The sequence below is a fragment of the Motacilla alba genome, chromosome 3, assembly GCF_015832195.1.
Source record: "Motacilla alba alba isolate MOTALB_02 chromosome 3, Motacilla_alba_V1.0_pri, whole genome shotgun sequence".
NCBI classification, from domain to species: Eukaryota; Metazoa; Chordata; class Aves; order Passeriformes; family Motacillidae; genus Motacilla; species Motacilla alba.
Window position 1 is genome coordinate 40,296,215 of NC_052018.1, and position 26,807 is coordinate 40,323,021.

Below are 26,807 nucleotides of genomic sequence, written 5' to 3' on the forward strand. Positions count from 1 at the left end.
TTTTATTATGTGCTACTTCTCATCTGTTGCTGGAACCCAACATCCAGCGCGAGCAGGAACAGAGAGGTGCGTGCTGCCAGTTTACTCGGAAAGCTGCACGGGCATTGTTAGACTTCTCCATGATGCAAGCTGAAATGCAGTAAGTGGAGAAGTTAGGAGATTCACTTCAGAAGAACATTCCTGCTCTGAACTAAAGCATTGGTGTGGATGTCCCCTATGCCTGGAAGTCTCTGCTGCTGTCATGTCTAGTACATTAACTGTGTTTCAGCAAATGTAATGCTTTCCAGCCGCTGGATAATCACTAGGAGTATGATTCCTTTGTCAACACCTAGTGTTTGGATACCCTGGTAAGGGTGGGTGAGCCACTGCAAAAGGTTTTGGAAGGAATTCAAACCATTCATGATCCTGAATAGATACGTTTCTGTCTTTAACTTTGCTGTCCAAATAAGAAAATTAGGATAAATCAAGGAAAATGGCAGAAGTAGAAATCATATTTTCCTGACATATTATCAGAAAAAAGCTCTTCTATATCATTATGAGTATTTAAGGCAGCTCAACTACCACTGAACATGGGAAAACCAAGTTTTTTAAGGAAGTAGTCCTGAATTCCTTTACTACAGAGAAGGCAGCTTTGTTCGGTATGGATAAGAGGCACACCACCAGAGAAAAAGAGGGCACTGGATTGTAGTAGCAAGGTCAGTGGTTCAGTCACGCAGGGGCTCCAGAGCATTTGTTACTGTTATTGTACTGGTACGTTCCTCCCACATTGACAGGTTTTCTTGCTAGCATAGGCAACATCAATATTAATTTTGTAAATGTTTATCTCATGTAATGTATATGATTAAGACTTGTTTGGATGTTCTGTGCTGATTAAACCGAGACCCTTCTATGCCAACAGCCCTGTGGCATTGAGTTACTGCGAGAAAAACAACGTGTGACAACGTTTGGGGAACACAGCTGAGCATACATACTTTGTCTAGTGCACTGGGTTTTCTCGAATTCTCTGTATTTTTGCTGCCACTGATAGAGCCATATACAAAACCAGATTTGAATTATCAAATGTCAATAGTATATTTTCACTTACTGAGTCTGTAAGCGACATGCCATTTATGGCATCCTTGGAATAATGTCTATTTCTTTAACTTACACATTCTGTGAGGTGGTAGATGTTTCCCCCTTGTCTGGTAGCATTAAAATTGCACTTTTAGACTCATGTGACAAATGCTGTGAAATGCTCACTTTTAGTCAAGTTTCACTTTATGTTGAAAATAGCGGATGGAATTCACAGGTTCCTCAAAATATTAGCTCTTAGGTGTCTTGGTAAATGAATACAGCAGTTCTTGGACCAGGCTCACTCTTTGTAAAAGTGTTCATTGAAATTGATGAGAACTGACCTTGATTTCATGGCATAGTCATTACCCTCTGGTAATCTAGAGATGTGAAAGGAATTGGGAGGAAGGAAATGTTTCCCACTTTTATACATGTCACTGCATGGCTGCAGCATACATGAATCAGTAGCCAAGAAAAACATTTTACTGCTTGCCTGCTGAAGTGATAAAAATTAATTTGTTTCACCCTTTTTCCAAACAAGTCATGAAGAGGCATGACCATCAGCCACAATGAAGACCAGTTGTTCTCAGATGCTCTCAGTACATGCAAATGTTTTGTTGTTCAACTAAACCATTACCATAAAGTAATCCTTTGCATTTTTGAGCTCTTTTTTGGAGAGGAATGAGTTACTTCAGTTTGAAGAAAGCTGTGCAATAGACACTGCATGAGAATGAAGGGGAATTTTTGAGTCCTACTCCTTAGTCTGGCTTGTGGTCTGGGTCCTAATTTATTTATCTGCAGGACTTGCACTTCTCAGATATTTAGTGTTTGTCAAGCATATTGAAATATTTAAGTTTGAAAGCAAAGTATGACTGCAAATTCATTTTTATTCTTAGTACTATCATTATTATTATTATAATTATTCAGGTTTCACAAAGTTAAGTGTGTCAATTTTAAAGGCTTTATTAGCTTTTACAGATCATGTTTTTACAAGTAAATTTTTGCTTTTGGTTTCTGTTTCACTCTTTAGTTACAAATAGCACCGACTACCCTTCATTAGCTACAACCTTTAGAAAAATAACTGATGAACTTATTCACCTCAACAGTCGCTGTACATGTCTGGTTTTTATTTACCCCTGTCTGTTCTGTATAAACACATAGTGTGTTGTGTGTATGTGTATTTTCAGCAAATGCACATTTTTATTTAGTGATGGGGAGAAACTACCCTACACTGTGGGTCCATGGGTAAAGAAAGTAAAACTACAGGACATGGTAATGCATCTAACACCTTTAAGTGTGAGTACTTAGGGTAGGTATGAGTGTATTCTTTAATTTAAACTCCCCAAGTCTTTAATTTTTACTGGCTGTAAGAGCTCCCGTGTCTGTCTGTCTGTCTACCACTCTTTGCTGTAACCTGGGCCACTGACGCTGACTTTGGGATTACAGCTGGTGTTTTAAGGCCCATTGTAACAGAAACTGTAAGATCAGCAGAGTAAAATAACTATATATCTTCAAATGGCATTTCATGTTTACTGTTGAGGTTGTTTTCCTTGGAGAGTTCGTATTAAACTTTGCCTATAAAAAATTCAGACTTGCCTAATATTATTGCAGCTCTGCTTTCAGAAAAGCTGTGCAGTGATTGCTCACAAAGTCGGGCTTGTAGCACCAGGCATTCTTTTCCTGGTTCTGCATCTGTTCATGGCTTCGTGTACTATCCAAAGTAAAAGCCTCTTATCAGCCACCAAAGGGCCTGGTATTAATTTGGCCATTACAACAGGTAGTCACATAATATAGCAGAACTAATATAAGGGAACTTTTCACAGAAGCTGAAATTTTACTGTGTGTTAGGACAGGTGATTTAGGTTAGCTTGTGCCTATTAGGATGGGTTTCACTGTAACAGTAATCTAACCTCGATACAGTTCCTTTCATCTACAGGATCCCAGAGTGCTATGCAAACCTAGCAAATTGGTATGAAAAACTGTATGGTGAACACTTCATACATGCCTGGAGTGAAATGCAGCAGCTGTTCGACAGCATACAGTAATATTCCCAAACTCTTTAGAGAAGCAGTGATGAATGCTATAAAAATTAAAGACAGATTTTTTTCAAAACTGGGTGTACTAACGTTATCTGCTAACATACCTTTTTGGCAGCAAAATCCCAGTAGGTGGGCCTGGCTTTCACAGGTGAAGAGGGCTGGCATCTACCCTGAAATCCGTAAAAGCTGCAGGAAGATCAGTATTTCAGAAAAAAAACAGGATCTGAGCATCCTGAAATTCTGATCTCTACACTGCTAATTACCTTTAATATGACATAATATTCTTCATAAGATAATTCAGATAACACATTCTGAAAGTTTTAACCTTTTTGTGAAGTTAACATGCTCTTTCATGCCTTTATGGAATTCTTATTAACACTGAAAGCAGCTTTGCCCCAGAAAATATAGGAGCTACAAAAATCCCCTTGGAACATGGTTTCACAGGGCTCCCACTTCAAGGGAAGGATGATAATGTGAAAGAAAAGCACATTTTTCTTCCCAGATCAAGTCACATTACGGAATAATAACACCACTTTCTTTGGTAGTTTGGTTTGATATTGAAAGAAGTGAAATGGCGCGAGGAAATAAAAGTCCATGTTTGTTGCCTATCCTCACCAGAGCTGGTGACTCCTCTGACACCAGGGTTACACAGTGCATCCAACTTGCAGAATATATGGGGCTGTTCTCTGCTCTTTCTGAGGGGTTTTAAATGAATGATCTCCAGTGTCCCCAAAAAAATGCCATAGCCATAGGTACGCGTTATTTTATCTCCTCTGTTAACATCCCAGTTGGAATCCTAGAGGGAAAGAAATTTTTCACTTTATCAGTTAGGCAGGGGAAGAAATTTAATGCAAGATCTGCTTTCTCTAAACGAAGGAATTCTACCAGTGTCCCCTTTCATTACAGCATTTTCTAAGTCTAACCTGCTTTTTCAAGACTCCCTAAAAGTGCCTAAAAGCTAAACATTTTGGAAATAACATGTCAAGCTTTGCTTTCCACTTAAAGCATTTTTGTCTAGTTAAATATTTCATCATTCTTTAAAAAAGCCTCTGTCATTTCTGTTTCAGCCAAAGAAATTCATTCATCAGTTCACCCCCAACCCAGGAGTAATTGTGTCTGCCCCAAGTTAAAGGGAAGGCTGAACTCCCTCAGCCCCACTCCTCGAAGGAGATCTTGGCAGGACCCCACTGTTTCAGGTCTCAAAGAGTCTGAGCTCCTCACCTGCGAATGGGCGGCCATGCATGAAGGAGCAGGGCTCTGGTGTGCAGGGGGAGAAAGGGAATGCTCGGGACTGCTGGGAGCTATTCATCGCAAACTTTAGCTGTCTCTGCCTGACTAATGATAACTAAGGGACGGAGTCTAATCTGAAATGTGCACTGGTGTGTGCCTTGAAAAATATACTACAAGGAAGGAGTGCATTTATCAATATATTCTTTACTGTTCGCCCTACGTTTGGTCCATGTCCAGCTTACTTTGTGGAAATATCTAACTAATAAAGATCTGAATATAATTAGCCTGGAATTAGTGAAATAGTTACAAAGCAAGGGGACCAGTTAATGGTCTGGTTTACTGATTTATCTTCCTACAAAATCAATTTTGAGCGCTTCTTATTAACAAAGTGTTCGCTTGTAATCAGTAATAACTAGTGCCAGCAGTACAGTAGTTGAGAGACTATTTTGCAGGTAAAAATAAGCTGTAAACATAAGAAATATTATAGCACTTTGATGTAAATAAAATTTTCCCTTAATAATTGATTAGTGGATGATGAGAGAAATGCACCTTACGCATTAAATATTATGACTGACATAGCAGTTAAGTTCACTTGTGTCAATATATCATATATCGCTTAATTTTTCAGTCAGTTTGCATCTTCAGAAAGAACTTTCTGTGTGCCAAAATAATTAATAATCCTCTTTGAAGCATTTTAGCATATTCTTTAACAGCAAAGGAAACTATCAAAGTATCCTTATGTGTATTTCTACATGTGTGTCTCAGTTTAGCTTTATGTAAAAATTCAGATGTCTGACAGTCATAGCACTGTAAAATATTTTGTCAGGGACATACTTTGGCAAACATTTTGTCACCCAGAAATTCTGCTGTAAATCTTGGAGAATATTAACACAGAGGCTTTATTCTCAAGCCTGGGAGAGTGTCATCCTGACCTCTGTTTATTGCTATAAACATAGAAGGTTTACTTTGAAGCATTCATTTAAGGAAGTGAGTTATTATTCCTTTGCTTGACCTTAGCCTATGGAGTATATATCATGAGGTTCCATAAGATCATCATGCACAAGAAAATTGGTCTAGCAAAAGATAAATTTAAAAACAATCTTAAAATATTGCCAAAAAAAATCAGTATGAGGCACTACTTGTATGCTTATTACCTGTCTGTTAAATAAGCATCTATATATGCTGGAAAAAAATGTATTTAAAACTTGCCATTTGATATGTAGCAATCCCTAACACAAGCATCTTGAAAAAAATCTTGTTGCTGAAGTTAACGTTATGTGAGATATTGCTTATATTTATTACTGGGAAAACATTATTTTGAAAAGCATATAAAAAAATAGTTTTCAAGCTGTTTCCTTAATGAACTGGAAATAGTAACCCTGTCAAATGTAATACAAAAATAGTGTTATAAGCCTATGGCATCTATTTATTACTGGAGAACAAAAGCCTTCATCCATTTCCTTTAGAGAATGACATTTTTGTAATTCGCTGCCCATTTCATTTGTTCTAAAAGGACTTCTTAGGTTGACAAATATCCCACAGAAATGGCTTCTGATGCTTGATAGGATAATGCGCAGCCCCTTAGGACAAGGGCAAAGGCAGCAAACTTATCATCCTTTAGTTTAGCTTAGTATGGGTCAGTAACAGCGCCAGGGGTGACAGAAGATGTTAAAGTGTGGGAAGCAAGAACTAAGAGCTGTAGGAGGGTAGTTTTTATAGTTTATCCTTTCTTTCACCATGACGCTGCAGAGACAGCTTGAATCACATTGTTGATTTGGTTCACTGCACGCCACACTAACTGCTCCAGTAGGAGGGAAAAAAACACTTACGGGTCATTTTCCCCAATAGTGTGTGACATTTCAGCACTTATCCTATAGGAGGAGGAAACACATGTTTAATATTTTAGCTTGAAGTTCGTATTTTAAAGATGCATTATCACACTTGGAGGTCTGGTGTGATAAATTTGAAGATTATTGCAGTATTACCAATGTGAGGATTTTGGAGGAGAAAGTGTTCTGCATGTTTAATTGTCCTCTACATCTCTACATTTTCTTCCAATTTTTTTTTTTCCCAGCAAGGCAGGGTAAGAATGAACATTTGACTCCTGTGGAGTGCACATTTAAAAACAACAAACTAAACTTTAAAACCATGATGATGTCTTTCATTCATCAAGAGCTGAAATTCATCTTGGAAGTGTCATTTTAGAAATGTGTTTAACAGAGTTAGGTCTTCCTCAGTGGTGGATGATTGCTTCTCAGTCATAGTTCTTGTAAACTTTGTGCTGATCTAGCGAGACATTCCACACAATGATTTTCTGCTAAAGCCAATTGGAGTGACTGAACATAATGAGCAAAATCATGTCCTCTTTCTAAAACTTGCTGCTAGTCTTACACTAACTATCCTGCTTGCCCCTGCAAAATACTTTCCCGCTGTCACATTTCTTAGTTTCTATTTGGCACATTGAAATAATAAAAGTCATAATTTTATTCCCTGATTAAAACAACAGTCTTCACAAACTATATCCAAATGCAATTATATTCATGAGAAAAATCTCATACTCCTGTAAATCGATTCTGATTGCATTGGATGAGGTAGTATGAACCCAAATGGCTTGAGTTCAAACCAGATTTTTGTGCTCTGGTTTGCAGACATTAGATGAAAGCCAGTCTCAGCCCATTTACTCACCAGGTCAAATGTACTTGGCTAAAATGAAAAAAAAAAAACAAAAACAAAAACCCCAAACAAACAAACAAAAAAAACCCAAACCAACAAAGAGAAAGAAAGGATGACTGTAACTAACCCTCACAAACGTTTTACAAACATTTTACACACTGACACCTTTGGAGCTTTTCTCCAGTAGAGTTTTTTCAATTGCCTCTCTAGATTTTTCCAGAGATAACATGAACCATAGGAGGATGCAGACTCCTGTCAAAATATCTGGAGCTCCTCCTGGGGGGGTGGGATTTGAGGTGCTCTCTAATTAAATGTAGTTCTGGTTTATGAGTATTGGGAGTACCACTGATAGTGAGCTGTAGGTTTCTAAATCACAAGCCAACTTCTGCAGATTTCTATTAACTCTCTTATTTTTTTAATGGCTTTTTGCTGAAGGGAAGAAGTTTTGATAACTCTGGCATTGGAGTGAGGGGAACCTGATCTTTAATTTTTTTTTCACAGAACTTCTGCTGCTGTGAAGCAAAATTGAGACAACACTGTAACCCATGCAGCCAAGGTTCAGACTATAGATTTGTGAATACTTTGTACAATTGTAATAAACCTTTCATAAGAGCAACAAACCATTTTTATATTTCTACTGCGAGAAATATATTTCTTCAAAAGGTCTGCCAATAACCATTCTGTAAGCACTACCCTCGAGTGCAGCTTGCAAACGCTCCTTGCCTGCACCAGACACACCCACTACATATTAATTACAGAAGCTGTCTTTGCTGCAGTACCCTTTCTGGTTGGATCAGACCTGTTTTACAAAGAAAGTGGAATAATTTGTTGGTGTAATGTATGATCTGAATTAATGTATTTTTAAGAATCAAATTATCCTGATGTGAGAGCCTCTAAAGGGACTGATATAGTGGAGAAGGACTGAAAGTTTTGACATGGTTTAATGAGCTGTATGCTAACTCCACCTGAGTAATTAACAGGCTTGACAGTCCTTTTGAACAGTGATATTCTCTGTAAGGATGTTTAATGCTCTAAGTATCAGCAGTGCAAAAGCCAAGACAGAGGCAGATTTGACTAGGGATTTTTTTGTCAAAGGAGTTTTGACTACATTTTTTTTCCCTTTATGAATGATTAAGGCCAATACTTTCAGAAGCAGCAGCTAATTTTTCAGTAATTCTGTTTTTGAGTGTGCAGTTACATGCTGCTTTCTCACAAGTTGTAAAGATATCATCTTGCCATTCCTTAAATATGAAAATATGGATGCAAAGTGACCCCATCTAACACAACCATGTGCAAACACTCTTCTGTGAGTAAAAGATAAATGATTCTGTGGCAAGCAATTTCAATACACTCTTTGCTGTAATTGTTAATATGTGCTAACATGCATATCATCTTATAAATCATTCTTTCAGAATTAAAAGAAATGGTTTTGTACGCAGAAACAATGAGATGATAATATGATTAAAAGCAGGAGCCTAAGCACTATTAAATTTTTTTCTCAACCAAAGCAATACTCTGAAATGGCAGAGCACAAATAATGTAGGGAAATTACAAACATATTCCAAATTTGTACATATCTTAAGAACTGACCAATGGCTAAAACCAGATACCTCAAAACTGCCCATCTTCCTGGTAGTGTACTCTTGACCAGTTCTTTTCCATGCCAATGAAAAGAGCAGGTGAAGAAAGGTGAAGCCTCTCAGCCTCCTTCAGCATAAGATATAGACATGAACATTAAAAAGTGCCTTCTATTTCTTTCCTAGAATTTCTCTTATTTTTCTTCTTTTCCTTGATTTTTGTAATCTGAAATTCTTGAATAGTTGTATCATATAACATGTAAATCTGTACATGTTGATGGCTGTAAGTTTTCTGCTTAACAGATTTTACTCCTTACTATGCCTGTCACTGGTTTAAGCAATCTGTGTGTAATTGATTTCTTCAGTAAAACAGATAACATTTGCTTAAAGCTCCTCTGATGGCTTTACAGCCTCTACATTAGCAACAGCACTTCCATTTCCACTGGCATTCTGGAAAAATATAATTATTATATATCCATCACAGACAAAAAGGCAAAAAAAGTAGCAGAGAGGGTCAGTGCTGCATTTTCCCTGAGTTCAGCACTGCCCAAGCATCAGATTGTTCAGCTCTTACTGTGGTCACACTAAATGGCTGCTAATGCTGTCTCTCTCCCTGGCCCCATGCCATATTGTTTTCTATTTACTGATTTAATATCAGAACCGATGATATTTGTGACTCAGAAATAAATAGGGCTTTAATTGCCTTGCAGGTTAATTGACATATTTTTAACTTTAGCAGAAACTTCTCTCTAGCCATAAATAAATAAGGAAAACAGGACTTATTTTGTACAGTATAAAATAATGACTTTTATATGTTCTACTTCAGATAATTAAGGAAAACAAAATATAGAACCATCCCTCAGGACTTTTTTTTTTTTTTTTTTTTTGCCTAGAAAGGACATAAAAAAGGGAAAATAAGACAGATGCATGGAGGAACTTAATTGTAGCATACAGAGAACACTCAAGGGACTGCAATGTGGCCTCTCTCCTCTTTTCTTCAGTGTTCTGTGGATTGCAATTAAGCATCAGAGTACTGGACAGTGGATGTTTCCAACTGAGAAAGGAAAGGCTGCACACTTGAATTTTTAAGTGATATTATTATTATTTCCAAGGCAATCACTACAGTTTTCTAAAACAATTAACTTCCTCACTTTAGCACACCTGAAGAAATAATATTCCCAGTTTCCAAGGATAAGCAGAGATGTTTGAGGGATTTCAGCAACAAGAGAGGACAGGCTGTAACAGACAGGGCACAAACTGCATTCTTGTGGCTTGGAATGTACTCGATCTCAAAAAAAGGAAAAAGTGGATTTTTCTCTCTCTCCCTTGGAAATCAGAAGTGAGAGAAACCCTTCCCGTCTGACCCTAAGCAACAAACATATGAGTGATGAGTGAAGGTCATTCTCATCAGGCACAGAATAAAAAGCTCTTGAAAAGTAATATTGTTCCATCTGAGCTGCATCAAGGAAAGACAGAAATGCCTGCTCAACTTGGGCACACTCCTCGTGGGTATAAATGATTTCCTGGATTGGTGCCAGAGTGTTCAACACCTTACAAGAGCTATCCTCAGGTAAATATCCAGAGGTGATCACCTGAAAATGAATTCTGCTGTATAGCCCACTACCAGCATCTTGATATGTTCCTGCTGCTGGGTGCCCCCAGCCAAGGTCTCCCCTGTCGCCCTGGGTGTGTGCACACAGGGCAGTGCTCAAGGCAGGTAGGAGGTAGGTGTTCTCTCTGTGTGTATGCTATGCCAAAAATAAATATTTGCAGCTCAGGGAATATCCTGGAAAAATATAAAACACCTTCACCTCTGCCCCTGTTTTCCTTTTTTTTTTTTTTATTTTGTGCTTTTTCATCTTGTATATGTTTTAAATGAGAGAAAACTGCATGCTGAAAGCCCAAAAAGTGACTATTTACTGAATCCAAGATGTTAGGGGAGAGTGAGGTTTCCAAATAAGCTAAAGAAATCAGATATGAAGAATGTTAAAACAAAAAATAATTATGTGTTTCACACTGATGTGGCAAAACCAGAATTAAAATTTAGTTTCCAGCTGAGATCTGATTCTTGCGTGTGTCTTGTAGATGCGCTTTAAAGAAGAGCTACATTCCATTTTCACAGAACAAATATGGTCTGACAAAAGCACTGGGAAAAGTCACTGAGTTGGGAAGTGAAAGATAGAGCAAGTTCTGCACATAATATTTCAGGTTTTGTTTCTTAATTATTTATCTGTTCATTCACAAAACTATAGACAAAGATCTATGCTTGTTAAAACATTAATATTTCTATTTTAAATGGTAAATTGTTCTTGTCTTTAACTGAAACATGGCTGATGTGGTTTGGTGTGATACAATTTTACATCCCAAATAGCTTCTCGGGGAAATGTTATAGGCTGGTTTCAAATGACAGTACTGAGGGTGTTTTTTTCCCCTTCAGCTTGCAGAAGGTGCTAAAACAGTGATCCTCAGCTGTGAGGATCTCAAAACCTCTTGCTCAGAATTAAGATTCATGGCAGTTTAGTGAGAGCAGAAAAGATCTCTGTGTGAGAGGCAGCTGATATTTTTCTCCCACCATAAATCTTGATTTCAAAACTCTGATTTCAGAAGTGGGAAAACTGAAGCCCAAAGAGCTTAAGGGGAAAACTTAAAAGCACTTATTTGGCCTAGATTCAACAGTGTTAAACTAGCTTAGATACTTGGGCACCTGAATACCACCAACTCTCAAAGACTTTCATATCACAAGCTCTGAAAAATTAGAATATGCAGATTTGATCATATTGCCCCTTTGGCAAGGAGGATTCAGGCTTCAAGTATGTGAGGGGGAGAAGATGGCCAAGATCTGATCTGAATGTGTCTATGTAACTAAAGATGCATTTAAAAACTGATTTAATTATATCAGTTAAAAAACCTGGCACATTCGCTCTTCATTCATCTTGCTTCTGTTGATTTAGCTAGAAGCTGTAGTTTAGTGTGGAACCTGCTGTTTGGTCTGGAACTTGCCTGACTTCTCCCTGATTTTTAATAGATGGCAGAAATGGTGCCTCCTGGACCACTGTAGGCATTGCCCAAGGAGCCAGGCAAGGCTTCCCTCTGCCTCCTCCTTCTGCCTGAAATGTAAGAGGTGCTGGACTTGCCAGCCCTCTGTGGTTATGTCAGCAGTCCTGAGACAGCAGCAGGCAATGTAGTGATTTTCTTTCTCTCCAGCAAAGGAAAGAAAATAGAGAGCATTTATTACAGACCTGACAAATCAGATGTCACTATTGCTGCTGCCAAAGCATGACCAAAAGATATACTTATAAAAATAAAAGTACATCTACTGCTTGGAGGTTACCAAGCCACGCTGCAGAGTAATACAGTTACTTTGGATAGCATGTGGTCCTTGCTTTGGTTTGGCCCTGGCACGTCTCTTCACATGACACTCATCACTCATTCGCCTGCCTTAGGACTATCCAGGAGCAGCATCCTCAAATCAACAAAATGCTGCAGCTGGGAGCCCTCTGGGATAAAAATAGAGACAGGGCCTGTCTAACCTCTGTCACAGGTTTCTCATGCTTGCTCTGCATGTTTTCAAGGGTGTGAGTAGAAAGTGTGAATACTAGTGACCAGTTCTTGAGAATGGATTGTAGTCTACATTGCCCACCATAAACTAAGAATTGCCCACCTATTTAGAGTGAGGACAGAATTGCAGTATGATATCCAAAAGTAGCCTGGCACTATGATTGCAGACACAATTTTTACACTGCTTAAAGCAGTTTTTTTCTCCCCATTAAAAGACTCCCTAGGCTGGAACAATCAGTGTGTACTTTAATCCACAGAAGCAGTTTTGTAATGGATAGCTGCTATCACGTTTTTTACTCTTATCCATTAATGGCTTGCACAAATTAGAGCTGAGGAAAGACATTCTGTGTATGTTAACTTGCACCTGATTCTCACTGCTAAAGAAACACCTTTAATAGCTTATGTGGAACAAAGCTGTCTCACTGCCTCTGCCTCCCTGCACCAGCCAGGGCTGTCGCTTTCCTTCTCAAAGATGGGGAAAGAGGCCAAAATAGACATGACAGCTTCTTTAAAGGACACTTCAAATATGTTTCAGGTAATATTCTCCATTTTTTATGGAGTTTTCTTGATAAAAAAAAAATGCTAATATTCCAAGGCTTCAGTATTTAATAGCTGATTTCTTTCATAAGCCTAGAATTGCTCCAGAAACAGACATTTAACTTCTTCATCCCCACTGAGAGATCCAAGCACCTTCTTTTCTCAGGGCTAGCTTTATTGGTCTGTGCAAAAGTCAAAAATGCAGATACTAATGTTCAAATTCAGTTCTTCCAATGGGTCTGTAGAGAGTGATCAAGGGCTCATGGAGAACAAGTTCAGTAAATAAAAGTTCTGAAAGTCTGAACGCTGTGTGGCTTATCTCCTTCTTGGAACTACACCTGAGAGTTTCCATGAGATACCACAACTAGTAATGAATATTTTGCCCTTCTCTACTAATTTTTAGGATAATCTCAGGTGTCTCCTCTCTTTCATCTTCTTTCTTCTTTTCAGAAATTAAAAGAGAAAACGGAGGGCTATTTGTTGTTCTCATACCTAACTGGTAAAAAAAAAAATATATAGCCGAATCATTAGGAAGAAATTTTATTTCTTTCAGTTTTTTTAGAAGACAAAAATGTCTGGTACCTTTATTCTATTTAATTTTTAAATGTAGCAAGGAACTTTTTATTTGTTATGTATTTCCCTGGGCAAGCTCTGAGAAATGTCTGTAATACTAGAAAGAGTTCTTAATGTTTTCCTGTCCTCCCTTGTATCACAAGTCTTATTACCATCATTCACTTTTCAATTCCTCTTACCTGTTCCATCATGCTTTTACAAAGCAGGGACTGACATGTACTGTGGGGGGGTTTTCTGGCGTCTCATCAAATTTGGCACTTAGCCTTCGTAAGAAAAGAATATTAATATTCAATAACAATGACACAAGTTTGAAGTTTGGCAGTTTTTCAACTTTTGAATTATTCCCATGGGGAGAGAAAAAAGAAAACACAGCTAGATTTTTTTCCTATGTTGTTCAGAGAAGTTGAGGGCATGAGGATTAGTTTTTTACTCTTGTCATAAATCCAAAATGGCTGCAAGAATTTTGCTCAAACTTTTTAAAAAATCACTTTGGGAACAAGTCAAAGTGTGTTTTTTAATAGCAACCATGTAATTTACTGTAAAGAGGCTGACAACTGAATTCAGAAGTGGAATTAAATTTAAAAATGTGTTTGAGTGTGCTATCCTTCTCTGCGATGGCAGGAAATTTTTTCATAGCGTATGTCCAATCTTTCACTTAAAAAGGCAACTAGTGTCGAACCTGCTATTTTCTTGATGAATGAAAACAGTTTTCTGCTGTTGAACTGATAATAGGCTTTTATTATACTAACATGAAGACATCTTCACCAAATCTATCAAGAATCCAGTATGTAAGTAGAGTATACAAGCTATCTACTGGCACTTTTCCCAGGAAACTGATTTATCTTTTCATCAACAAATAGCTACTGCTACTGCTTAATCGGGCAATATTTGTGAGATGTCATTTTAATGGGGGCATATTTGGTCAATGTCAAGTGACTTAAGTGATGTTTTAAGTAAGCAATTCCACTCTGAGATTCCCACTGATCACTAAAATAGTGAGATATTTCAGCTTTGGTATTTCAAGATAAAAACTAATATTAGAGTGTAACATGGATTCAGCCATGCACTGATGCTCCAGTACTTATTTGCCTATACAGTTTTTACCATCTGTAAAACTAGGAAAAAAATGTCTTATGTTAGATACCTGCAAAAAATGTTTAAATAACCAAGGCTAGAACGCATCTCTAAATCTACATTGAAATTGATGAGAAACTTTCCTAGCTAACTGTAGCAACCCGAACTGATCATGCTGGTCATAGACATGACTTCCCCAAGTAGAGGCTTTTACAGCTGCTTTTTGTACAGAATGAAGGAAATGTAAATTACCTCATTCTAATTTACCTGGGACAAGCAAACCAGGAAATAAACCTTAGGGTGTGTGATAAGGACTTGTAAGGCAGCACTTCCTTGCACAGAGGGAGAATTCAGGCTATTGCAAACTCCTCAAAGCCATGTTCAACAGTACCACATTAAGTGTTTCTGCCACAGGTTTTATATCCCGTGACACATTACAGTTTCTAGTTGATACTGAAAGAGTTAAGGTTGCTGTAAGGATCTTTCATGAGTTTCTCTACGACTTTGATTTCACAAAGAATCAAGACCTTCATCATAAGCACCTCCTTAAAAGCCAAGCTCATAAACTTAATCATGCCATTGAAAAAATTCAGGAAGCTGTTTATGCAAGGAGTTAGGATTAGACACATAAAACTGTGACACTTAGACATTGCTTTTTACAAGAATACATAGATGTATGTTATTATTTGATAAAGAATATACATAATTAAAATATACTGGTTGTTTTCTGGTTTTTAAGATTTCTCTTAAGGCAGCAGTATTCTACAAAGGTGCCATCAAGAACAATAAATGTTATTAAATAATTCTATAAAATTTATGACATACATTATCTCAGTAGAATATTTCATGCTTTGTGTTTTCTGTGCTTCTTATACTCTAAGGTGCACTTGTTAAGATAAATGAAGCCTAATTTTCTAAGGCTAATGTCACTAGTGTATTTTCCATTGTGACAATAGAACTAGTAACACAAACAAAAATATTGTTGAACATTAAATCATGAGACAGAATCCGAATGCTGTGAGCTCACACAGTAACATACATGATAGAAATGTAATGCCACAAAAACTGTGAAAATATTGAAATAAAACCAAATCTTAACCTCATCACATTATGTTAAGGCTTTCTGAGAAGACCCTGTGAAAGTAAAAAGGCCTCCCATGACACTAAAACTGATATTACTTTTAAGGCTCTTTGTTAGTGTTACTGTGTGCTGGAAAACCTCTTGACCATATATGATAATTAAGTCCACAGTATTCCAATTAAATATTTTGCATAGGAAGATGTGTATTTTGCATATGGATATTGAATGAGCTGCAGTATAAACAAATACTTTTTTTTTAATGTAACTTTCCTGGATGAGATTAGATGGTTTCATAGCCTAAAGCTATGAAACAGGGTCCTTTTGTGCTGTTTTTTAAGACTGCAGCTTGTCTATTGCAGCATTTTCTTGATTTCTGTAATTTCTAATTTTCTTTTTTTTTTTTTTTTTAATCCTGAGGAGAGTGGAAGAATTTTGTTTTTTCTGATGTTTAACTGCCAACCAATCAGTTTCACTTTGATCTCTGGGAAAATCATAGACCAAGTTCTTTTTGAAGGCTTTTCTAGGCCCACAAATGAGAAGGTGGAGAAAAGTCTACATGGATTTACCAAGGGTAAAATGCTTCTGGCCTCCCTGATTGCCTTCTAAAATGAAATGTCTAGGACTGTGGATGACAAAAAAAATGATGGGTGCCATCTGTCTTCACTTTACCAAAGCTTTCACCATAGTATTCCACTGCATCCTTGTATCCAAACTGGGACATTCTGGTCTTGATGAATAAACTGTAAGGTGCATGAAAAGCATTGTGTACTGACAGGATACCAGTGCACACATGGAATTACTTGGGGGTCTGTCCCTGGACTGTCCTGTTTCAAGTCTTTATCAATGACCTAGAAACAGAATGACACAGACTGTGCATTCCCATCAAGCTTGCAGATGGAAGAAAATGGGGGTACAAGCTGGTCTGCACGGGGGAAGGGTGCCTTTGAATTGGGTCTTGAATTCAGCAAGGACACATCTGGGATGGTAGCACTGCCTGCCTGCCATGCTGAAGAGAGGTGTTAAGTGAAGGAGGATTTGTGTGCATATATTGAATTTCTCTTGTCATGAGGATAATTGAGCACTGAGGTGCTTCAGGCTACCTGGAGAAGTTGTGAGATCTTTGAAGCTTTTTGAATCAGAAGGAAAAAAAGGTATTGACCATTTTGTTGACTATGTTTTGAGGAGTGAGGTGGACTAAGTGACCTCTCAAAGTCTCTTTCAGAATGTACTGCTCTATGCTTCTAAGGATGGAAATTATGGATTTATCATCTTTGCTCCTTATGTTTTGGGTGTTGGTTTTCATTTTTTTACATGTTTACATGTTTTATGTGTTTCCTCTAATGAGCTGAAATGGAAATAATGTACTCTAGCAGTAAATAACTAGGTGGGAGAAGCTTTTTCTCTGGAATGACTCTAAGCAAAAAATCCTAATTACTGTGAACTATATATGAAAAAAGAATCATATATGGGAAGTAAAATATGATTCTAACTCCATGCTTAAGACCTCACCTCTTACATATCTATATCACTCACATCTGTGTCATATCTATATGCTTAGTACTAGCCTGATCAAAAGTGCGAGGTGTGAGTTCATACATCTGATTTCTAGGCCAGGTTGACAGGAAACATTGGGGTCTCCTTTTTAGCCTTTCCTTACTGTGCAGAAGCAATTAACTCATTTGGATTATCTGTTCATTAACATCTATCAAATTCTCTACTATCACATGGAACTAGGATATTGATTTCTTATCTCCCACCTTTCTGTGGAAATATATTATTTTTGGTCTTGGCTCATTTGAGTAGAAGGAAAAAAGTCACCCTCTTCTCCCTACTGACTGTGTAGGGGAATTTAGGTATGCTCTTACCAATGAGGATTGGTATACTGGGTGCTTAAAAATTAGATTCAAGTTAAGTGCCTAACCTGAGTGAACTTGATCCTACCCTCAGTCATTAATGGGTTATAAAGAGATTCATTTTACAAAAAAGCTCACTTAGAATAGGTGTTAGCAAATTCTGTTTGAAATTTTCAAAGCAGCAAAAGTTACTTGGATGACTGCTCTCATTTCATTTAAATGAACTCATATGAAGCTGCCAGAAAATATTCTTCAGGACAGAGGGCATCATTCTTCTCTTTCTACAGTGCCTTGGCAGAGCAGTCCTAATCTGTGACCAGGCCTTCTGCATGCTCCCTGCAAGATGTGCAGTACTAAAACTCATAGTAAAAATAAGATGATAAATCTGTTCATTAGTGAAGGATATATTTCCTCATATCAACTAGCCAGGCAGAGAGAAAAAAAGAGACAAGCAGAGACAAGTTTTAGGTCATTAACTTAGTTTTATATTCAGATCATTTAACATTATATTTTCTGTAGTTTACAATTTAAAAAACTGAACAGGTTAATTTTGTGTCTGAGGTAGTACATTCGTCTTCCATATACTTGAAACATACCTTTAAGTAAAATATGACTTGAAAAGCTAACTTAAAAAACAAAGACATTAAAATACATGACACTCAGAAGTCAGGAAATTACAAACTGTTGTCAAAGCAATCATTCCTCTGCATCTCTAAGAGTACTCTCTCTCATTAAATACTTGATTTAAACAACAGCATTTTAAAACATTTCCTTTATTAGTGCACAGGTTGGACACTGGCCATTGAAATAAAGTGACCTTTTTTTTTCCCTGTGGTTCTTTAATATTTTTCTCCCTTGTAACTTTTTCTCACTATTTTCATGCCCAAGGCAATGGAAGTCAGCTTAAGTCTTTCCAGGGTATCAGATCCCTTCCCAAGTGAGGTAGTCCAGAAGATGGGAGAAAAGACACATGCCAGCTGTAAGTCAAGGGAAGAGAGAGGTGAATGAACTTGTTATTTCTTGGAATTTTCTGCATAAGTGATTCTCAGCATAACACACCTCTTCTGGAGTCAGCGTGTCGTTATCACGAATCCGTGTGGTACTCACTGGGAATGGCTGTGATCATCAATCCGATTAGTGCTCATATAGGTGTCATGGCGTTCCATTACAATTTATTATTAGTTAATGAACACCTATATTAGGCTCATACTGCACTTTGTTTAAAATCTGCTTAAAAGGGGAGCTGCGAAATTTAGTGCCAGACAAGCTCTGTGTCTCAAATCAGTTCTCAGCTTCCTAAAAGGCTTCTCTCAGAAAGTGAAATTTTATTGCCTGCAAGATCACTGCTAGGAGACAGACAGAGGACTTAGAGCTTTTTTCCCGGGGACAGTGAAAAGCTCACTCAAACGATGCTCTACAGCTTCTGCCTCCTTCTGCCTCCATCCTCTGCTTGCCTGTTCAGCCAGAGGCAACCAGCTCAGGGCAGAACTTTGGCTTGTAATGAGAGTTAGGTGAGGGAGCTGTTTTCCAAGAGCAGGGACCAGAAGGAGCTTGGTTTTGTGCCAGTGGTTCTCCCAGGTATGACTGAGGATCCAGCCGCTGTTGCTCACCCAGCATCCAGTCCAGCTCTTGCTGATGCCCTTGCTGTCACAGGAATCAGGCTCTCTGCCTCCAGAGTGAAAAGTGGCTCCTAACAAACGCGGTACCTGAGTCATAAAAGGCTTTTCCTCACAGAGCATAAAGGTCTCACCAGTCAGCTGGTCAGTGTGACGTTGCATTCAACAGTGGGACTACAGGGGCTTTCTTATCTCCAGGGAATGTCCCTACCGACTCCTTTAGGGTCCCTTTCTACATTCCAGTTAGTTATATTTGCTTTAGCATAATGACTAAACCCTTGCATAGAGTCCTCCTTTTCTCTTGGAATACTACTGCCTTATATATCTCCACAAAACAATAAAGCATCATAAATTTTTTTTTTAAAACTTTTTCTATGTGCCTTTTTCAGCAACCTCGTTTCAGTTTGCTGGGTTTTGTCCCTTTAGACTTTTCCATAACCGTCAGTTCACCCCCTGCTCCACCCTTTTGATTGTTTCCTCCTTTATTCTCAGTTTTATGTTTAACATGTCATTAGTTAACATTGTGTTCAACTTCTTTTACCATAGTTGTTGGAGTATTTCATTTTGTGGTTCAACAAACAATTTTTTTCCAAATTCCTCCCTATTAAAAATATTTTTTCTCAATCCTTTTTGGGTTATCCAGCCATGTCAATCATTACTTTTCCCACCCTTCAGTAAAATGCAAACTGCTCCTCACTGCCTTTGAGAACCTTTACAATCCTTACTCCTGAGTTGTTACCTTGTATCTCCCATCCTTTTTTGCCATGCCACCATCATTCCTCCTTTGCATTTTCACCATTGCTGTGCTTTGTGCCTTCTTACCCTATGGAGTAACATCTCAGAACTGATCCACAAGGCTGTGACTCTAACCTCAGATTCTGATATCTTTTGTAATACTTACCAAAAGGCTTTGGGATCAATACTGAGAGAGGACTAATTTGAATTTTGCTGGGAAATAGTAGGGGAGGGTACAGCATTGTTCTCTTTTTATTCTGGCTAGCGCAAATATCCCCTCACAAGGAGTACTCTTTGTTGAGAAGATCATGTCTCCACCACACCTCTGAACAGCACCTACCACATTGCTGGTGCCAATGGAATACAATAACAATAATAATAACCCCTACCCAGAAAACCTCATTAAGGACCTCAGGTATCCCTTGAGTTACGTATTGATCCATGTAAAGGATTGCTGTGTCATGCACTTACATGAAAGGCCAAATTTAAATCCCCCAAAAAGCCACAGAAGAGCTCACATTACAGCTCCACAAAGAAGCTTGATTAAATGTGAATTTGGTTCAAGGTCTGAAGTGTACATATTAAAACTCCTGAGGATCTTTTAATCAAAACTTGGACCCTTTTGCGTGGTTAAATCTCTGATTTTTGTTAGGTGATATTGACACGGATTGTTTGCTGATGCATCGTGATTTAATGCAATGTGATCGTAATCCCTGCATGCAAATGATTAATTACAAAGTGTATTTGATTTTTTTAAAGGATTTATCACATTTCTTCCACTTCTGCTTCTGTTTAGATTGCAGTCTAAAAGTCCCACGCTTTTAATTTTTTTAATTTCATTTGAATTATGTCAGAAGATGTAATAATTCACAAGCTATTTAGCTTTTGGATTAAAACAGGTAATTGTTGTTTATAAAATACTATGTCTTCAAGTCTATAGCAACTTTAAACATTTCTGTATTTGCTTCAAGGCATGAGAAGACAGTGACACAGCTCATTTCCTCTGCTGAGCCCTCTTTGCTGCCTTGTACAACACTTATTTCAAAGCACGCCACAGCTTAGAACTGTCGTGATCCCCATTAATATAAAATCATTGACCTCTGCTCCTGCTGGTGCGACTAAATTACATTCTGCTGCTCAGCAGCAGCCGCATATGGGGCCAGCTCTTTTAGTCATGGCCAGGTGCCTTGATGTCAGTGCTGCCCCTCCTACGCTCAGGGTTTTCCTTTAATGAGGATTATGCACCTTCAAAGATTGAGGAAACCCACTCCCAGAATGGCAGCATTTCTAATGGCATCTGATCTTACTACACAGTAACTCTGTGTTGTAGGAAACTGTGGAGAGGTGCTCTGTTTTCCCCTTCACAGAGAGGAACTGTGAGAGTTCATGATTTTGTAGCTGTGTTCTCCCTCGACCAACAAACCCAGGACACTGTGAACAGAAATACCACATTTTTATGAAGCCCTGTAATGTCGTGTTAAAACAGTATCCTATATCGTGTCAAAACCTGGGTGGGATTCCTTCCCCCTCTCCTTGCCTTTTAGTTCATGCTGCTCAAAAATAAACTGCACATAGCACAGTTTTATAGTCTGCACATTATTGTGTGCTCTTACAAAAAAAAAAAAAAAAAGAAAAAAAGAAAAAGATTTTATAGGATTGATTAGGATTGATACAGCTTCTGAATGTGGTCAGCTTTTCTCACTGTGTGGTCTTTCTTGATCTTTTTTTCCCCTGACCCTTTTCACCCACCGCCCTCCCCTTGAGACACTGTGCTTTGTGAGCTATGGTGCATTTTTGCCTGTAAGCAATGTACTCTACAAATGGGTCTGAGCAGCAAGTTTCTATACCAATCTTCCTAAACATAATGTTCTTCAACAAGGAATTATTTTATGTCCTGGTCTTGCAATGAGTTACATATTGTTAGACTTTGGCACCAATCAGAGAGACTAAATCCTGATGATGTCTAGAATAACCCTTAAACTACCACAGAAATTGCCAGTGCACTAATCTTGTGTTCAGTCCCACCAAGCAGTATTCACCACATTAAGCTCGAGATTATGTCAAAGTGAATTAGCAATGATCATCTCCTTCTTGATAGTAGTCAAATTCTTACAGAGCTCATCATGTAAGAATAAGTAACAGAGGAACTTGGAACAAAAAAGCTTTTATATGAAAAAACCAGAAAATATTCTATGGAATGTGTACAGATACATATTTCTTTTTTTTAGGGTATCTCTGTATCAAGGACTTAATATCATTGCTCTCTTTGGTAGATATCACTATTTGTTCACACTTTAGGCTACTTTATGATTTTATGTTATTTTATGTTATTTTAATTTTACAATTAATATAAATCTTACACTATTTGTTATTTTTGGAAATCTGATGGATTTGTGTATTCTCTATTCAAAGCAATCACATAAAATAACAAGTGTTGTTGTTGACTATAATAACCACATGATGCATGTTCTTTGTTGTATTCTCCTTTGTTTTCCCAGTGAAAGTTAATGTTGACCAAATATGACCTGGAAAGGAAAGCTGAAAGTTTAGAAATTTCTTTTTAGTGTGTACCCATAGCCAAATTGCAGATAAATCTTTGTAATGGAAAGGAACAATTCCTTTTTCTTTTCTTTTGTGTGCATGGGAGAGAGGGGGAGGAGGAGGCTTTTAATTGTGTTTTGTTCTTTATGAAAGGTAACATCTGGATTAACAACTTGCTTCTGAAAGCTGATACCCAAACACAGAGCTTTCTTTACTGAGAGATGTCCTAACCCCAGTCACACGACTGCTAATTTGGCTTTTCTCTTAATCTCTGCAGAACTTGCTGAACAGAAGCAAAACTATGTGCATGCTAATAGCTCACTTTCTGCATGCTCCCCTCTCTCCCTCGGAGTGTCTGGTGTGCAAAGCTGAGCTGGAACAAAGATACACTAATTATTCTCCATTAATTTGTCTGCTTGAATGGTCCTAAATACCAGAGTGATTAATTAGCGCGAAGCAGCCAGGGCAGGATGTCACACCCTTCTCTGCGTTTAAGTGTCGGCAAGGTTGTGCTCAAGTGTTGACAACAGCATATCTTTAATTTTCTCCAAGAATAAAAGTTTAGTCAGTACAATTAATTTGAGCTTGGCTAGCTTGCAGGAATAAATATAATGTGGAATAATATGACTGCTGATTAGACATTTTTTTTTGCATTCTTAGGATATGGTAAAACTTTTTGGCACCTCAGTTATTGAATATTGTTTTTCTATAATTGTTTCAAATTGGTATAATTACTTTTGTACATTTTGCAGTTAAAAAGAGGATCACAAACCACATAGAAATTATCTTTAATGACTACGTATATGTAAATGGTTTGATACGATGGATGAATTTAAGAGAGACAACTGATTTCAATTCAATTTCTGAATTTTCTTTATTCAGTGTTTTTTCATGGCGATTTGTCCAAAAATATATCAACATCATTTCAAAAATTTCTGATTACCTATTTTTCAGAATCTCATGTAAATTAAGGAAAATACCCTGAAAATGAAACAGAGCTGGTGCAATATTTACCTGAGATCAGCACATATATTGCCCTTTTGTTTTCATATAGAGCTGTTAAAAGAATATTTAATAATACAGTTGTCTAAAATCATCTCCATAATAATGCTAAAATTTATATGTACACTTTTGTGGACTCTCAGAATTGCTTCTGTTTAGCAAGCATGGTACATAAAAAAAAATCATCATTTGCAGTAGCCCTGGTAATTGTAAAAGTTACTGCATTTGCATGTTCTTGTGTTTTGTTTTGATTTTTTTAACCACTTCTTAGAGCATAATGTTTTTCCTTGGGGTAGCGGGTATAAATGCAAAAGAAGCCCTAGACATTAGACAGTGCCTGTGACCTTTTAGCAGCTACCCTGAGATAACCCCCTAAAGGGGCCATACCAGAAGCCACAGAGAGAGCTTCATCTCTCCTTGCATTGTCAGTCACTATTGTTCTCCTTGTCAATTAATTCCCCATAATAAATGTTTGGCCATGTTGTGGCTGATACAAGCTGCTTCAAAGTGTGTTACTTTACACAGAAACTGACTCTTTCTCTTGCTCATTCATTGCTGTGTTTCAGCCACCAATGTATGTTTTACTCCGTAAGTGAAATTTTTATTCAGCTATCAGAGTGGACTGAGGTTTTCTTGTTATAATCAAAGTTTGGGGAAGGGTTAAAGTAGATGACTAATATTTGTTTAAATTGACAGAGCTTATGTGTACCAACATTTGTGGAAAAATATAAGTGTTATGATGTGTATTGAAATATCCAACTATATTTAAGTCAGGTACCATTATGGCTTCTACATTCAAGAAAATCACAGACAATTCTGAAAAAAACTGTAAGTTTCTGGGTCCCCCTAAGGTCAATTAAAATAAGTAGACAAAATAGACTGAATGTGAAGTGGAAGTCTTGGCTGCTAAGTACACATAACGGAACTTTATTTTAAAAAATAAGAAAAGAACAGGTAATTAAGTAATACCATCCTTTTGAGTCTTCTGTTTGTCTTCTATTTTTTTGTTTTCTGGGTTGCTTAAGTAGAAATATTTTTCCATTAGAATTTTTTGATTGCTCAACCTCTCCAATCAGTGAATGATGCTGAGAAACTCTTATCCCCAATTCATTGTGTTAATTCCTCCTCCTAAAAATAATCCCCTACATTTTAGCTTCTAGGTCCTTCCTGATATTTAGTCACTTGTTAAGCTTGTCTTCCTACTTTCCAGTAATCTCATTTCCCCATTTCTTCTCTCTTAATAATCACTTGTTCACAAAAGTCACCACACTGTATGCGTAGTATCTGTGGCTCCCTATAAAACACCTTTGTAATGAGAACATCTCAGATCAAAATGCTTAGACAAGATGTTGGGAATCAGCAGAATTTCAAACTCTTAGATGGTTGGTTTGATCAGAGAAATGTAACCTAAGTATTAAAATACTTTCCCCATTCTTATAAGTATTAACATTTAAGGTCTGTCCAAACAGCCTCGTCGTAGGCAGTGTTCTTCACACTCTCCTACTCAATCAAAATAACAGCATCCATCAAGCTGTTGTGGAAATGAATAAGCTGCTTTGTGGGAGAAATATTTCAGTGTACTATTACAGGGCCAATGTGATCCAACTTGGATCTTGAAACTTGTTAACTCTGCAGCTCGTACCATTGCTCTCAATGGCACTAAACTAAGAAGTTAAGTCTTTTAAATGGCATTACAAAACTTCAAGTGACAACAGAATAAGAGGTGAGATGAGCAACAAAACCCTGGCTCATTATTGTTTGTTGGCTCTAAATTATATTATATGTCAGAGTAGAAAGCAGTTCTCAAATATAATAATTTCCTTAGGATTACTTTAATCAACAAATTAATAAATTAACTATTAATTACTTGTTCTCTACCATCAGATCACATATTAATTATTTGCCTCTTGACTTTATTGTCAAAAGGCTCTAATTCCAAGATATTTGTCCGACGAACTAGAAGTAAGAAAAATATCAAAGTGTATTCTCAGTGTTTTAATTTAAATAATTTTGTTGCATTTTTTGTGTACTGGCAATGTTATTTTAAAGTGAAAAATTTACTCCTGTAATTTTGAAAGGTCAGTACTGATGTCAGTTTATCTGCTATGTCAGTGTTGGTCAAATGCAGGAGTCCTCCCTGCACGGTGAGAGCAGATCCAACTGTGCTAGCTGTTCCACATCTTCCATGCTTGCGTGACATTCTCATTTATACCTCACTTCCTCTGTATGGCAACCAAGCAAAAAGTCTGTTCTATGCAGAGAAATAGAGGACCAACTTCAGAGGTGCCCAACATATTGATGATGAAAAATTTCACTAATATTGCCTTTGTAATTAAAACTTTGAAAGTTGACTCACTCGTTGCTCCCTAGCAATTGATCATAATAATTTAATTAAGACTGTGGTAAATCATAGGCAAAATGCAGCCATTGTTCCTGAGGATATCTGAAGTGCATCCCGAACATTTGGCAGATTAAAAGGTCTTAGACCTGTGTGAGGCTTTCTGCAAAGCATACATGCAAAGCATGGACGAGACCGGTTAGTCCTTCAGATTACAGATCAGCCACCAATAAGGAACACGTAAATATGAAGCAGAATTCCAGTGCAAATTGGCACAGTTTCCTTGACTGCAGAGAAACTGCATTGATTAACAATACCTGTCGAGTCCACACATGCTTGAGATCTCTGTTTATCACAGCTGGAAGATTTTTGTGTATGTACTTCAATTGCATGAGCTCTGGGGGCTAGGGAAAAAACAAACAAATGAACAAACAAAAACTAGACCTCAACAAACCTGCAGTTGCCTCTTTTTGTTTTATTCAAATCCAGGCTCAGTGACTACTTGGAATCAGCAGGGACTTGCCTCAAAATTAGGGGCTGAGCCTATTTTTTTCCCTTGCAACATTTCCATTAATCCGTTAGCGTCAGCTTTTCCTGAAGATCCTAACTAGAAGATAGAGTTCTTTTATGATAAATTATCAGGACGTTTAAAATAGTCCTTAGAACACACATTTCAGGTTCATAAGGAAATGGGACAAAGTTCAGTGTTTCAGCTAATGACTGAAACACTGGCATTCAGAAGATATTCTGTCTTCTTTTTGTTCAGAACCATAAGAACACAATGAGTTACCTTTCCTAAGCAAATACCACCCCTTATTCTGTAAATGTGTGAAAATGTTTAGGCTCAATAGCTCAAGGACCACCCTTCAAAGGGTCAAGCCCTTTAGTAACAATTTCCATTGCCACCCATGAAAATTGCAGGGTTTTATCCCATTATGGAAGAATAGATGTCTAAAAGTGGATATGGAAATTAATTTGATCCCCTCCTTTCTTGAAATTAATTTTTTTTCACCTGTAGCACCTTAATTTTTCAGCAAGTCGTAGCTGATTGATGCTGTCGTTGACCTCCCGCCTTCCTCATTTATTCACTACCTGCTGTTTACTAACATTTGTTTTCTGATAACACTTGAAAGATGAAAATTACTTTTAGTCCTATTTCTGGAACAGAGCCTGAAGTGTTCTTAGCTTTATCAGGGGAACATGTATTTCTTATTATTCTGAAGGTCTAATTCTGAGCAATTAGGCCAACTAAAATAAAAACACTATGCTAACAAGCTGTGAAAGGCTGAGGGAGAGAAAGATAGTTTCTCCTGGACTTCTGAATATTTGA